Genomic DNA, 14,892 nt, shown 5'->3' with positions numbered 1-14,892 from the left:
CCTCTGTATTTTTAATCTGTTGGGCATTCCCCCTCCTAGTCATTTTGGTGGCAGATGACTGAACAGATGTAGCTGGATGTATCAACTGTGGTGCAGTCAAGGTTCACCCTGGAACACTTCTGAGCAATCAGGATTCCCCACCCAAACGAGAGACAAAAGAAAACAAAACGAAAAATTAAAAAAAAAAAAAGAAAGAAAAGAAAAAAAAAAAAAAAGATAGAGAGAGAGAGACAGGAAAGAAAGGGAAGATGAAAGAGAAGGTTCAGCCCAGATGGGCCCCAAGGTAACATTTATGAAGTAGACAAAAAAATAGAGACAAAAAGACTGATACAAGTATATGACAAGAGAAAAAACAAATATATATGCAAATAAAGGGAGAACCTCGTCAAAAAGAACCCCAAGTGTAAGATTTATATGCTATCAGGACAAACACAAAAACACAGAAACACTGGTGGAAGAAGGAGATGGGAGAGTTCTTATAAATTGTCAGTGTGTGTGAGGAAGGTTGTTTTGAATCTTCCTGGATGTATCTTGATATCTTTGTTAAAGGACTCAACTTTGCTAAAATAAAGGGGATTAAAAATTGGTTTACCTATAGGGGTAGTATTGATTGGGGAAAGGACATTACTTTGAAGTTTAACTCTATATGAATATTAGAGGATAAAAATAAAAAGGAATAAACTAGACTAAACTAAACTAAAATTAAAAAAAAGAGGAATTCAAAAAATAAAAATGCAAAGGAAGAACATAAGTTTATGTATCATAAAGTTCAGGTTAGAAGGGTATTATGGAATTTGATGTACTGTACAGCTCGCTGTGATGGTAAATAGGTTAAAAAAATTACCTATGTGTAAAAAAAATAAATGAACTGGAATAGTGAGAACGAGTGAACAATACAAGTTTTTCTATGAAGTAGTGGTTGTTCCTTGTAGTCCTTTTATATTTTCTTTCTCTCTCTTTTTTTTTTTTCTTTCTTGGTTTGTTTTCTGGGGGAGGGGCCTGCTACGTGGGTTGTCAGTCAATGAAGTTTCCTGAGATAAGTCCTCCCATCCCGCTCAAGGGGGTGGGCTCTGAGAAAACTGGTTTTTTTCAGGCTTTCGTTCTCTGGCGGTTTTTATGTTTGTTCACTTTTTTTTTTTTTTCTCACCTTGACCGCCTTTGATGGTTTTTGTAGTTTTAGAGGAAAACAAACTGCACCCTGATCTCCCTTTCAGAGAGAAGCCTCAGTCTGGGTGCAGAGCCTAAATAAGTTCCCCCTTGGCCACTGGTAGAGCAGGTTCCAAGTTGCAGACCCTGGGGATGCAAGATCTTTTGCTTGTACCCAAAGCCAAGGCAGTGGTGGCTGTCTGGGAGCTCCAGACCTCCAGAGAGGTTCCAATCAGCAATTCCACACTGAGATTTTCCTGCTGGCCGGGCTGGAATTGCCTGGTCTTGCTCGGTCTAAGAGTGCCCGGGTCGCACGCACCTCTTTCAGGGGTGGCTATGGGTCCCGCGCGCATCTCAGGCACTGAGAACGGGGCACAGGTCCGAGAGCACCAGGCTGGGCTTTTGCACACCTCTGTCAGGGGAGAGTTTGGGGCATGCGGCTTAGGCTTTGGAAACAATGGCGTGGGTCAAAGAGTGCCGGCCAGGCCTTTGTAACTCTCTCAGTGGAGCATGAGGGACGTGCACACGTATCTCAGGCTTTGTAGTAGGGTTCGCGCATTCTGCCCACTGGTGTGGCTCCCATCCCCTCACAGGAGCCAGAACCCACGCATTCTCAGGCGTGCTGGCGGCTTAGGGACCAAGACCTGGTTTCTCTGCTGCACTCTCTCTGCCTCAGCACCAGGGAGGCTGTCCTGGGACTGGGGACTTAAGCCCCTGTCCCTAGCCGCTCTAATTCCCACAATTTCCCCCCGTGATCCTTTGCTCTTTAGGAGTGATTTCAACCAGTCTCCAAGTTAATGCTGGTCCCCAGACGCAGGGCACTGTTGCTTGTATTGGGGTATTACTTTCCAACCGGTCACCTCTGGTGGCTCCCTCCCCCTTTTGTTTATCTACCGGTATTAGTCATCGTTCCCACTCCGCTTTACCTGCCCACTGGCTTCTTCTGCCCCTGTAGAGATCCAGACGTGTATGATTCTGATCTCAGACAGATTTCATGGGTGAATGGATTTCTTTGGTAGGTAATCAGCTCACTTTGGGGTACCGGCTGAAAAGGCGTCTCCTCCTACTCCCCTGCCATCTTCTCCTAATTTATTAAGTTTTTATAGTTAGAATTAAAAATGCTAAATCTTCAGTAATATTAAATGTACATGGCTATAAAACATTGGTATGAGCACAGACACTGATGCAGTATTATGGACAGTGCCTTACTTATAGGGACATTATAGGATTTAATATATTAGTAAAGTACCTAGAACTCTGACTGGCACATAGAAAATGACCAGTAAATACTAACGTTAGCTTGATATTTTACAGAAGTTCACATTAGAAAAATTTTTGTATCATGCTAAAATCAACACTAAATCAAATTAATCTCACCTTGTGACCTAATCCTAACTAACCTCATCATGTGACCTATTTCACCCAGGAACCAGTCTTACCCAAATGCATCATTCCAGATTAAGCTCAACTTCTAAAAATAGTAGATATCTATTCTTCTTTTTTCATATGCAGAAAAAAATATGTGTCTTTTTGGAATTGAATTTTCAGGGAAACATTAATGAAATATATGTAATCACAACATAAATGTACAAAATGACAATGATACATATATACTTCTGATTGAAAAAGTTTTAGGAAATATAATATTAATGTATGGAATCACACTTATTCAAAAATACACACTGGATGTTATACATAAATACAAAACTATACACTGGATGTTATACATACATACATACTCCATTACATAGTTCTCAATTAAAATACTTTTAATTACCATTTAATTATACATAAACAATAAATCTTGGAACACTACATCAAAAACTAATGATACACTGTATGGTTTACTACCATAATTAATAATAATAATAATTAATAATGATAATAGAATCTTTCAGAAAGGGAAAGAAGAAGAGCTACTATCTGAAGGGCATCTGATGTCTCAAAACACGGTAAATGTGAAAAATCAAAGAAGAAATGCTTTTCAAAATCAGAAGAAAACTGGTTATTAACTTGGAATTCTCCTCCAAGCCAAACTAGAAATCAAATATAAAGTGAAAATATTTTACAGACATGTGGACCAAAAACATCAATATGTTATGAAATTCCCTGAAGAAGTGATTTAGCAATATGAGATGAAGACTAATATTTTATGAGTGGTGGCCTCATTTAGAAGACTGACTGGTTGATAATCTCAATTGATAATATCTAAAGTTGGGAAAAAAGAAGTAACAGCACTAGCATTAATTTAGACATGTGTCATCAATACAGACTAAATATCTAAAAGAATTTTAAGTAATTGGACTTGTGCAGCAAGACTGGGAGAGGATAGTTTGGAGCAAAATTATTGTTATTTTTATTATAACCCTTTTAGATGTATTTGAAGTTCAAATTCTGTACTTGAGTACAGAATATGAGTATAAAAATAAAAACTATATTAGGTTTTAGTTCTGTTAAAAAATATACATCTTAACTATTATGCAAATCTCTAATAAAATATATATGTATAAATATATATTTATACATATAATATATGTATTTATAATTTATATTTATAATGTATATATATACAATTTATAAATATATATATTTGTACATATATATTTATACATTATATATATTTATACATATATACATATTTTTCTGTGCAGGGTTCCCCATTTCTATGAAATGTTTTTATTGATATAATTTCAGAAGAAAAATAATGGGTCCAAGGAAATGATTATTTTTCATTTTATTTATTTTCTTATGAAGCTGATGAATCATGTACATTTACAATATAGCAAATAAATATATAAATGTGATTTTTTTGCTTTTTATTTTATTTATTACATTAACAAATGATAGGACATCATAAAAATTGCAATATATATTTATTTGATGAATGTCAATTGATTGTGAAACACTTTCTTATGTGTATATACTATTCTAATATATTTGTTTTGAAACAAACAAAACCAGAGAGAGAAAGAAAAATCATGAAACAGACTTCTAATTATAGAGAGCAAAATGATGATTACTGGGGTAGGGTGGGGAGGATGGGTTACATAGGTAATGGAGTTTAAGTACTGCACTTATGATAATTAGTACAGGATGAAGTGTGGAAGTATTTCATTACTTACTTTATAACTAATATTAATATAACACTTTATGTAAACAAACTTGAATTAAAATTAAAACTTAAAATTAAAAAAGGTGTTTTATATTTTTTCATATTAATCTTTTTCAAATATTATTTCAGATCTTTTTTATTTATATTTGACTGGTTTCTTATCATTAATTAATTAATGGATTTTTATTATGTTCAATTAGCCAACATACAGTAGGTAGTTTTTGATGTAGGTTTAACAATTCATTACTTGTTTGTAACACCCAGTGTTCATCACAACATACCCTCCTTAATACTTATCTCATGGTTACCTCACCCCCCCACCCTCTCCCTTCTATAACCTTCAGCATGTTTCCTGGAGTCCAGAGTCTCTCACGGATTTTCTTCCTCTCTGATTTGTTCCTATTCAGTGTTCCCCCAATTCCCTATGGTCTTCTGTGGTATTTCTTAGATTCCATATATGAGTGAAACCACATGAGATTGTCGTTCTCTGCTTGACTTACTTCATTTCACATAATCCCTTCCAGTTCCACCCATGTTGATGAAAATGGTATGTATTTATCCTTTCTGAAGGCTGAGTAATATTCCATTGTTTATATGAACCCCATCTTATTTATTCATTCATCTGTTGAAAGACATCTTGGCTCCCTCCAAAGCTGGGATATTGTTGACATTGGTGCTATGAACATTGGAATGCAAGTGTCCCATCTTTTCACTACATGTGCAACAATATGGGTGGAGTGAGGGACTATTATACTAAACAAGTCAGCCAGAGAAAGACAAATACCATATGATTTTACTCATATGGTTTGGAATCATATGGAATCACTTGTATGGTATTTAAGAAGAAAAATGGATAAATATAGGGAAGGGGAAAGAGAGAGGTAAACCAGAAAACAGACTCAACTATAGATATCAAACTGCAGAATCCTGGAAGGAAGTTATTCAAGGAGATGTTTTAAATAGGTGATGGGTATCAGGAAGTTACTAGTTGTGTTGAGCACTGAGTATTCTATGTAAGTGATAAATCACTAAATTATATACCTGAACGTAATATTATTCTGTGTTAAATAACTGGAATTTATTTTTTAAAGATTTTATTTATTGGACAGAAAGAGAGAATGAGCACAAGCAGAGGGAGTGAGAGAGAAGAACCAGGCTCCTCTTCAGAGAAGTTTTGAGAAATCTATTTGAAGTGCACTGTGGATTTTTCCAAGATCAACTGAAGACTATTCCCATAAAGTGGATGGTAGAATATCCAAGGGAAACAAGTGATATTTGTTCCCTGATTCAGTTATAGTGTCAGTGATGGAGAAATTACAAACATGCTTTATGTTCATTTAATTCACTTGTTTGGCTACTTTGCCACTACTTTCAAATTCTAGAATAATGTTCCTTTCCTGTTTGAGAGAACAAGAATACAGCAAAATATTTTAAATAAATCTTGCCCTTCTGTCAATAGGGAAGAAGGAACTAAGGAGAAAAGAAGGGTATCTCTAACAAAGTCCTAAACATAGGGAAGCATGTTTACAAAAGACATTTTGAAGTTTATTGGAGGCCCTAGTATTTTAACTACTTTAGTAGTCTCAGTACTAAAGTATAGCAGTGGAGGTGAACCCTGATAAGATAGCCTCAGTGTCAGTGAGAACACAGATTAATTCCCAATTTATTTTTCCAAGACAGTTAAGAGAGAGGCTTGAGAAAGACCTCCATTGTACCTTGGAACCTCATTTCTGGTAGGCAGAAATTTGAAAAACTGGCTAGAGGATTAAAATAGCCTGGAGCACTCATCTTTGTAACATTTTACCCCCATGCCCTGGCTTCTTTCAGAAATAGCAGAAACCATACACTTTGGGGTTCTGTGTAAAGGCATCAATTTGCCAGAGTTGAATATTAAGAATTTTAGTGTTTATTTTAGTTGAATCATCTAAGATGCAGGTAACCTGATTTCCCAAGTTAACTAAGTGTTAGTTAGTGGAGTGTACATTGTTTCTTATTTTATCCTTTTAGTTTTAACTAGGCTAGATTAATCCTGGTTCAGCCAATTAATGGACATATTGTTAAGAGTTACCCCAGTGGACTCAATATTTAAAAGAAGACCAGAACTTCATTTTAAAACAATCTGGGGCTGGCTCTAATTAATTTGCATTGGGCTTTTGAGTACAAACCTAAATCTTATTTTTATTTTATTATACTTTATTTTAATTCAAATATAGTTACCATACAGTTTATATCAGTTTCTAGTCTACAATATAGTGATTGAACAATTCCACATTTCACCCAGCGATATCATCATGGCAACTTCATTCCTGAATCCCTATCTTATTTTGTTTTATTTTTTGGTTTGATTTAAATTCAATTTAGTAAACCTAGAGTCTATTATTAATTTAGGGGTGAAATTCAGTGATTCTTCAGATGCATATAACACTCAGGCTCAGTATATAGAGTGCCCTCCTCAATGCAAGTCAACCAATTATTCCATCACCCTATCTGAATCCTCCCCAGCAGCCTGCAGTTTGTTCTCTATAGTTGCGCCATTACAGATTATCTGTATCCCTCTCTGTTTTTTATCTCATTTTATTTTTACTTCTCTTTCCCTATGTTCATCAGTTTTGTTTCTTAAGTTTCACGTAACAGTGAAATCATATGGTACTCGTCCTTCTCTTACTGACATTTTTGTTTAGCATAATGTCCTCTCTTTCCATCCACATTGCTATAAATGGCAATACTTCATTATTTTTGATGGTTGAGTAATATTCCATTGTCTATACACAATATCTTTCTCCATTCATTTGTTGATGGACATCTGGACTTTTTCCATAATTTTCCTGTTGTGGGCAGTGCTGCCATAAGCATTGGGGTGCTTGTGTCCTATCAGATCACTAATTTTGTATCCTCAGCATAAGTGCTTACTAGTGCAATTGCTGAGTAATTGACTAGTTCTTTTTTTTTTTTTTTAATTTTGAGAAGCCTCCGTACTGTTTTCCATAGCGGCTGCACCAGGTCACATTCCTACCAACAGGGTAAGAGCATTCTCCTTTCTCTGAATTTTTCCAAACATTTGTTGTCCATTTTAGCCATTCTGGCTGGATTGAAGTGGTATCTCATTGTGGTTTTGATTTGCATTTCCCTGATCCTATGTGATGTGAACATTTTTCCAAATGTCTGTTGACCATTTGTATGTCTTTTGAGAAATGTCTGTTCATGCTTTCTCTCCATTTCTTAACTGGATTATTTGTTTTTGGGTGTTGAATTTGAAAAGTTCTTTATAAATTCTGGATACTAGCCCTTTAACTGATAATGTCACTTGTAAATATCTTCTTCCATTCTGTAGATTTCCTTTTAGTTTTGTTGACTGTTTTCTTTGCTGTGAAAATCTTTATATCTTGATGAAGTCCTCATAGTTCAATTTTGCCTGGTTTCCCTTGACTTTGGAGATATGTCTAGCAAGAAGTTGCTGTGGCTGAAGCCAAAGAGAGTTGCTGTCTCTCTTCTTCTCTAAGATTTTGATGGATTCCTGTCTCAAATTGAGGTATTTCATCCATTTTCAGTTATCTTTGTGTATGGTGTACAAAAATGGCCCAGTTTCATTCCTCTCCACATGGCCATTCAATTTTTTCCACCAGGAATGGATGTTGTGCTTTGTCAAATTCATTTTCTGCATTTATTGAAAAGATCTTATGTTTCTTATACTTTCTTTATTAATGTGGAGCATTATATGTTTATATATTTGTCAATATTTAACCTCCCTTGAAACCCAGGAATAAATCCGACTTGAACATCTTGAATGATTCCTTTAATGTACTGTTAGATTATATTTGCTAGTATTTTACTGAGAATTTTTGCATCCATTTTCATCAGAGATATTGGCCTATCATTCTCTTTGTTAGTAGTCTTCATGTGGTTTTGTTATCAGGGTAATGCTGAGGTAATGCTGACCTCATAGAATTAATTTGGAAGTTTTCCTTCCATTTTGATTTTTTGGAATTATTTGAGAATAGGTATTAACTTTTATTTAAATGTTCAGTAGAATTGTGTAAAGCCAGCTGATCCTAGATTTTTGCTTTTGGGGAAATTTGGTTACCACTTCATTTTCTTTGCTGGTTCTGTCTTTTCAAATTTTCTATTTCTTTCTATTTCAGTTTTGGTAATTGATATATATGTAGGAATTTATCCATTTCTTCTGGATTGTCTAGTTGTTTGGTGTAAAATTTTTCCTAATATTCTTTTATAATCATTTGTATTTTGGTGGTGCTGATTGCTATTTCTTCTGTCTCATTTGTGACTTTATTTATTTGATTTTTTTTCTCTTTCTTTAATATGTCTGGGTAAGGAGTTATCAACTTGATTAATTTTTCAGGAACCTAGAACCTGGTTTCATTGAATTTTTATATTTTTAAAGTTTTTGAATCATTTGTTTCTATTCTAATTTTTATTCTTTCTCATCTTCTGCTAGATTTAGACTTTATTGTACTTACCTTAATTTCTTAAAATGTAAATAAATATTGTTTATTTGAGGATATGGTTGCTTTTTGAGGTAAGCTTGTATTGCTATACAATTCCCTCTTCTGGCCACTTTGGCTGCATCCCAAATTTTTGGACTATTGTTTTCATTTTCATGTATTTCTATGTACTTTTTAAATTTATTCTTTGAATTCCTGGTTGATCTATTCATTGTTTAGTAATATATTGTTTATCCACCAGGTATTTATGACCTTTCCAATTTTGTGGGGTTGTCTTCACGTTTCATTGCATTGTGGTTGGAAAATATGCATAGTATGATCCTAACTTTTTTTTTAACTTTTTATAGCCTGATTTATAACCTAGTATTCTTTTCTGGAGAATTTCTCATCCATTTGAAAAGAATGTGTATTCCGCTGCTTGAGGATCTAATGTTCTGCAAAAATCTGTTAAGGCTATCTGGTCCTGTATGTGTTTCAAAGCGATTTTTACCTTGTTTATTTTCTGGTTAGCTGATCTGTCTATAGGCGGGGTGTGAATGTCTCTTATTTTGTTATTATCAATGTGTTCCTTTATGTTTGTTAATGTTTTATATATTTGGGTGTTCCCATGTTGGGGGTATAAACATGTACAGTTATTAGATCTTCTTCTTGAATAGTTACTTTTATTATGATAGTGTCCTTCTTCATCTCCTGTTATTATCTTTTGCTTAGAATCTAGTTTGTCTGATGTAAGTATTGCAAATCTGGCTTTTTTAAAATATCTGTTACATGATAAATATTTTTTCATCCACTCACATTCAATCTACAGATGTCTTTAGATTAAAAATGAGCCTTTTGTAGGCAACATAGAGATGGATATTTTTGTTTTGTTTTGTTTTGTTTTGTTTGTTTTATGGACTTTATGAAAAGACACAGCGTCTTTTCATTGGAGTGCTTAATCCATTTACATTTGGAGTGGTTATTGATAGATATGTATTTAATGCCATTTTATTACTTGTTTTGTCATTTTTATTCTGCAAGTTTTCTCCATCTAGTCTTTATCACTTTTGGTCTTGCCTTTCCACTTAAAGGTCTCTATTATTTCTTTTAGGACTGGTTTAGTGGTTACAATATCCTTTGGTTTTTGTGTGTCTGGGAAACTCTTTATCACTCCTTCTATTTATCCAGCCTTCCTGGATAGAGTATTTTTGTCTACAGATTTTTCTCATTAAGCAGGATGAATATATCATGTTACTTCCTTCTGGCTTGCCAAGTTTCTGTTCAGAGATCCGGAGCTAGCTGGATGTGTCTTCCCTTGTAAGATTAACACTTATTTTCTTTGTTCTTTTAACACTTTTTCTTTATTATTTTTTATATTATTTTTCTTTATTTAGCTCACAAATTTAACTATAGCATGTGTTCATTTGGTCTGCTTTTCTTGCTTTTGTTGGGATTCTTTATGCCTCCTGGATCTAGATGTTTGTTTCCTTCATCAAATTAGGGAAGTTATCAGTTATACTTTCCTCAATAAACATCTGCCCCCTTTTCCATCTTTTCCTCTGAGACTTATATATTATGAATGTTATTATGCTTGATGGAATAATTGAGTTCCCTAAGACTGTACTCAAGTTCTATAATTCTTCTCTCTTTCTTTTATTAAGCTTCATTAATTTATAGTATTTTATTTTTTATTTCACTTATTCATTCCTCTGCTTCTTCCATCCTTGTGTTCATTGCATTCACTGTGTTTTGAATTGCAATTATTACAGTTTTCATCTCTTTCTGTTTTAAAATAATTATTTATTTTAGAGAGGAAGAGTGCAAGGAGGGAGAAAGAGGAAGAGAGAGAAAAGAATTTCCCTTTGATTATGAAGACCTTCACAGATTTGATCTCAGGACCCTGAAATGGTGACCCAATCAAGAGTTAGACATTTAACCAATGGATCCACCCAGGGACCCCAGCTTTCATTTCTTACTTTCTTTTTTTTTAACGAATTTATCTCTGCAGTAAGAACCTCCCTTCCATTCTTTTCTCAAGCCCAGTGAGTACCCTTATGGCTGTTACTTTAAATTCTTTATCAGGCCAATTACTTATATCAGTTTCATGCAGGTTTCTCACAGTGACCTTGTGTTATTTCATTTATGATGAATTCCGCTAGCATTTTGTAAATGTCTCTGTCTTCATCTCTGTGTTATAAAATTATAAAATCCTGTTTTATTCCGGCCCCTGAAGTTAATGGCTTTATGATAAAGAAATTATAGTATCCATGCCTGGTGCTTCAGGGGGTGTATCCTGTGTATGCTTCATGCACTCCATTGGAGACACTCCATTTTGGCTGCTGTGTACTTTGGGCCAGTCATCTGAAGAGGCTGTCCTTGCCTGATGTGGGCAGTTTGGTCCTTGGTCAGGGTGCTGGAATTTAACTCGGTGTGATCAGGTCTGCTTGCTAAACAAGACCTGGTATTATTACCATTAGAACTGAAGCCTACGAGAGCTCTATGGTCAGAAAACTTGCTGTGGACAAGCTCTTCTTTTGGTTTTGTGTATAAGAGGCTTACCACACTGGGACTAAGGCTATTTTGACCAGGAAGGGGTGTATCACCAGAATGCAGAGGTGTGGGACTCTATGTAAGCAGTTAGCTAGCCAGTGTAGTCCTCGTACGTTTTACCCCAGGTAGTCTACCCCAGGAGTGGGGGAAGGAAATTTTTCTAGCCATCTCATTTTCCTTGGGAAAGGGGTCTCCATGCTTGTTGCTCTCAGGGAAGCACTCTTAGAAGAGTGAATAATCTCTCCCTTGTGTGTCCTAGGACTTTTTCAGTCACTGTTTTCATCCTATTTGACTCTGGGTTATTTATCTTCCCAGGACTTTTTCAGTCACTGTTTTCATCCTATTTGACTCTGGGTTATTTATCTTCCTTCTCTCCATGATTGGCACAGTGCTCTCAGGGCTCTATTTCAGTCAAGCCTGCTGATTTATTTTTAAATTTAAATTCAATTAATTAACATATATTTATTATTGGTTTCAGAGGTAGGTGTGAATGAGTCATCACTCCTATATAATACCCAGGACTCATTACATCATGTGCCTTCTTAATGTCCATCACCCAGGCACCCCATCCCTCCACTCACCTCCCCTCCAGCAACCCTCATTTTGTTTCCTATGTTTAAGATTCTCTTACAGTTTATCTCTTTCTCTTATTTTATATTGCTTTATTTTTCCTCTCTACCCCATGATCCTCTGTTTTTTCTCTTAAATTTCACATATCAGGGGTGCCTTGGTGGCTCAGTGGGTTAAAGCCTCTACCTTTGGCTCAGGCCATGATCCCAGGGTCCTGGGATCGAGTCCCTCATTGGGCCCTCTGCTCAACAGGGAGCCTGCTTCCTCCTCTCTCTCTCTCTCTCTCTCTGCCTTTGTACTTGTGATCTCTGTCAAATAAATAAATAAAATATCTTTTTAAAAAATTCCACATATCAGTGAGATCATATAATTATCATTCCCTAATTGACTTTTTTCTCTTAGCATAATACCCTCTAGTTCCATCAACAGCATTGTAAATGGAAAGATTTCATTTCTTGATGGCTGAGTAGCATCCCATTATATATATATTCACATCTTCTTTATCCATTCACCAAGCTTGCTGACTTTTAAAAATGGAGTATTTGGGGGCAACTGGGTGACTCAAACAGTTAATCCTCTGACTCCTGATTTTGGCTAGGTTTATGATCTCCAGATCTTGAGACTGGGCCCTGCATTGAGCTCTATACTCAGGGGGGAGGCTGCTTCTTCCTTTCCCTGTGCCCCTCCCCTTTCATTATCTCTCTCTCTTTTTCTCTCCCTCTCTAAATAAAATAAATTAAAAAAACAAAACAGACAAGCAACAAACAAAAATCCAGGCTTTAGGAATAGAATGTGAGTAGAGAACTGCAGTGGTTTTCTGGGAGAGGGTCTCCCTATGTTGGGATTGAGTCAGGTTTGACTTAGAAATTCAGTTGTGCCAGACTGCCAGGACATGATATTTGGAACTAACAGGCTTAGCAGCCAGTTTTGGGGTGGAGCTACCCTGGTCAGGTGACTGAATGAATTTGTGCTGAGGGCCAGGGAAGGAAGATGGTGCCTACTGGCTCCTTTGTCCCCAGAGTGGTGTCTCCATGAAAGTTACCTTCCATGAACATGGTCCAAGAATGAATAATCTTCCCCCATGTGCCCTAGATGGTCCTCAGATCTTTTTCTCTGCCTCTGGCTGTTTGCCTGCCTTCTCTCCATGAATAGGGTAGTACCTGCATGGCTCTATATCAGCAAAGATTGCAGACCTTTAAACTCTAGTCTTCAAATCCTAACAGGTTGCAAAAACTCAGCTCCTTTCCTTTCCCCAGCCAATGGCTTTGAGGAAGTCTTCTCCTTGAATATTTCCCTGTGTACTCCCTCTTCTCCCTTTTTTCTCTGACCAGGGCTTCCTCCCTTGCATAGCACTCATGATTCATTTCTCCCCAAAACCACTGCACTCCCCACTCAATGTGGCCTCTACTTCTATTTGTGGAATTTGTTCTGTCATTCCTCAAGTCAATTTCTAGTGTATTCAGAATGATTTGTCAGATAGCTAGCTGTGTTCAAAGAATGAGATGACCTTAAGGTCCTCTTAAGTGCCATCCTAGCTCCAGGCTTTGGAGTGCCATCCTAGCTCCTCACCCCTCATTCTTTTAATATAGTATTTTATCCTTAAGTTGGACTGGATTTATTTTTGATAAAAAGTAAATTGACTTTAGTTAAGAAATTTAGATGATCATGTTTCAAATCCCAAATTAATTTAATAATAAAAACTTGCTGGTAAATGTTTAATGAGCATTTGGTCCCTGAAATTAAGCAGTGAATATCTTCTTTTTGCAGAAATTAAAATTATGTTATGAGATAAGAAGTTAAGTCTTCCATCTTAAGCAAATGCTTACTTTTGAAAATATTACCATATTATCATATAGCTTCTTGTGATGAGAATATTTCCCATTATATATTTTAGGAAAATTCATACTTATGCCATTCCCAAATCAAGCTCATAATCATAAATCTTTAAAGGTTCACTTAGTTTTAGTATAAAAATATACAAATTTATATATATATGTCATAGAATGTGGATCTTCTATTTTTAAAGAAAAATACTTATTTCCAATTCGAATGCATCAGTCATAAATCCCTGTCATGTTTGGGATAATACAGGGCTTCTTACATTTTATTCTAGATTTCTTATTTATATGTTACCTCAGAAAATGTAGAATATAACAGAATTATTCCTTAAACAGTGATGGAGATATACATATACATGAATTATTCCTTAAACAGTAATGGAGATATACATATCTCCATCACTGATATATCTATATCTTTATCTATATCTATATCTATATCTATATCTATATATATAACAGAAGACCTCACCCAAATCAAACCCCCCAATTCTGGTTGACTAGAGTTATGAGAATACAAAATGTATAATGAAATATTCATAACAGAAATTATCTTATAAAAGGTTAACAATGTCTTTGGGGGAAGTAAAAGTTGAGTGTTTAGGGGAACGCTTTGGAAGTGGCTCTGATTGATTTCTCAGAAGTATATAGTATGTAAACTCCATCAATTTTTCATACAATAGTTCTTAGTATTTAATAATCCATTTTTCTTCTCCTCAATCATAATTATTTATACTGTGATATACCTGAAATAAGCTGTTTTCTTATGATTCATCTAGATTCCCCTGGGGTCCTCTCATTAAAAAAATATAAATTTCATTTCCTTTCTAATGTGGGAGGACTTCTAAGTTCATGAATAATTTATCCTTAATCTCTCTATCTATCATATCAATCAGGAGAGCCACTGTCCACTATTTAAGTGTAAACTTTAATAGAAATAAAACAAATAACCATCTATCAATACTGATAAGTAGATACTAGATATATTATTTTTCTTTATAGAAATTTCTTTATAGAAATCTTTATAGAAATTTTTCTTTATAGAAATATTTATAGAAAATTATAGAAATTTTTTTATAGAAATTTTAAAGAAATCTGGCAATGGTATAACATGTATTATTCTTTTCTTCTCTTTTCAATATTTTGAGGATACATACTAAGCATATTAGAAGTAATACACTGAATAATACTATCAAGCTGGATTGCTTCCATTATCACTTCTACATATTAGCAAAAC

This window comes from Mustela erminea, chromosome 3 (genome assembly GCF_009829155.1).
Source record: "Mustela erminea isolate mMusErm1 chromosome 3, mMusErm1.Pri, whole genome shotgun sequence".
Classification (NCBI taxonomy): Eukaryota; Metazoa; Chordata; class Mammalia; order Carnivora; family Mustelidae; genus Mustela; species Mustela erminea.
The sequence above is the reverse complement of the archived record's forward strand: the minus strand, read 5'-3'. Positions refer to the sequence as shown.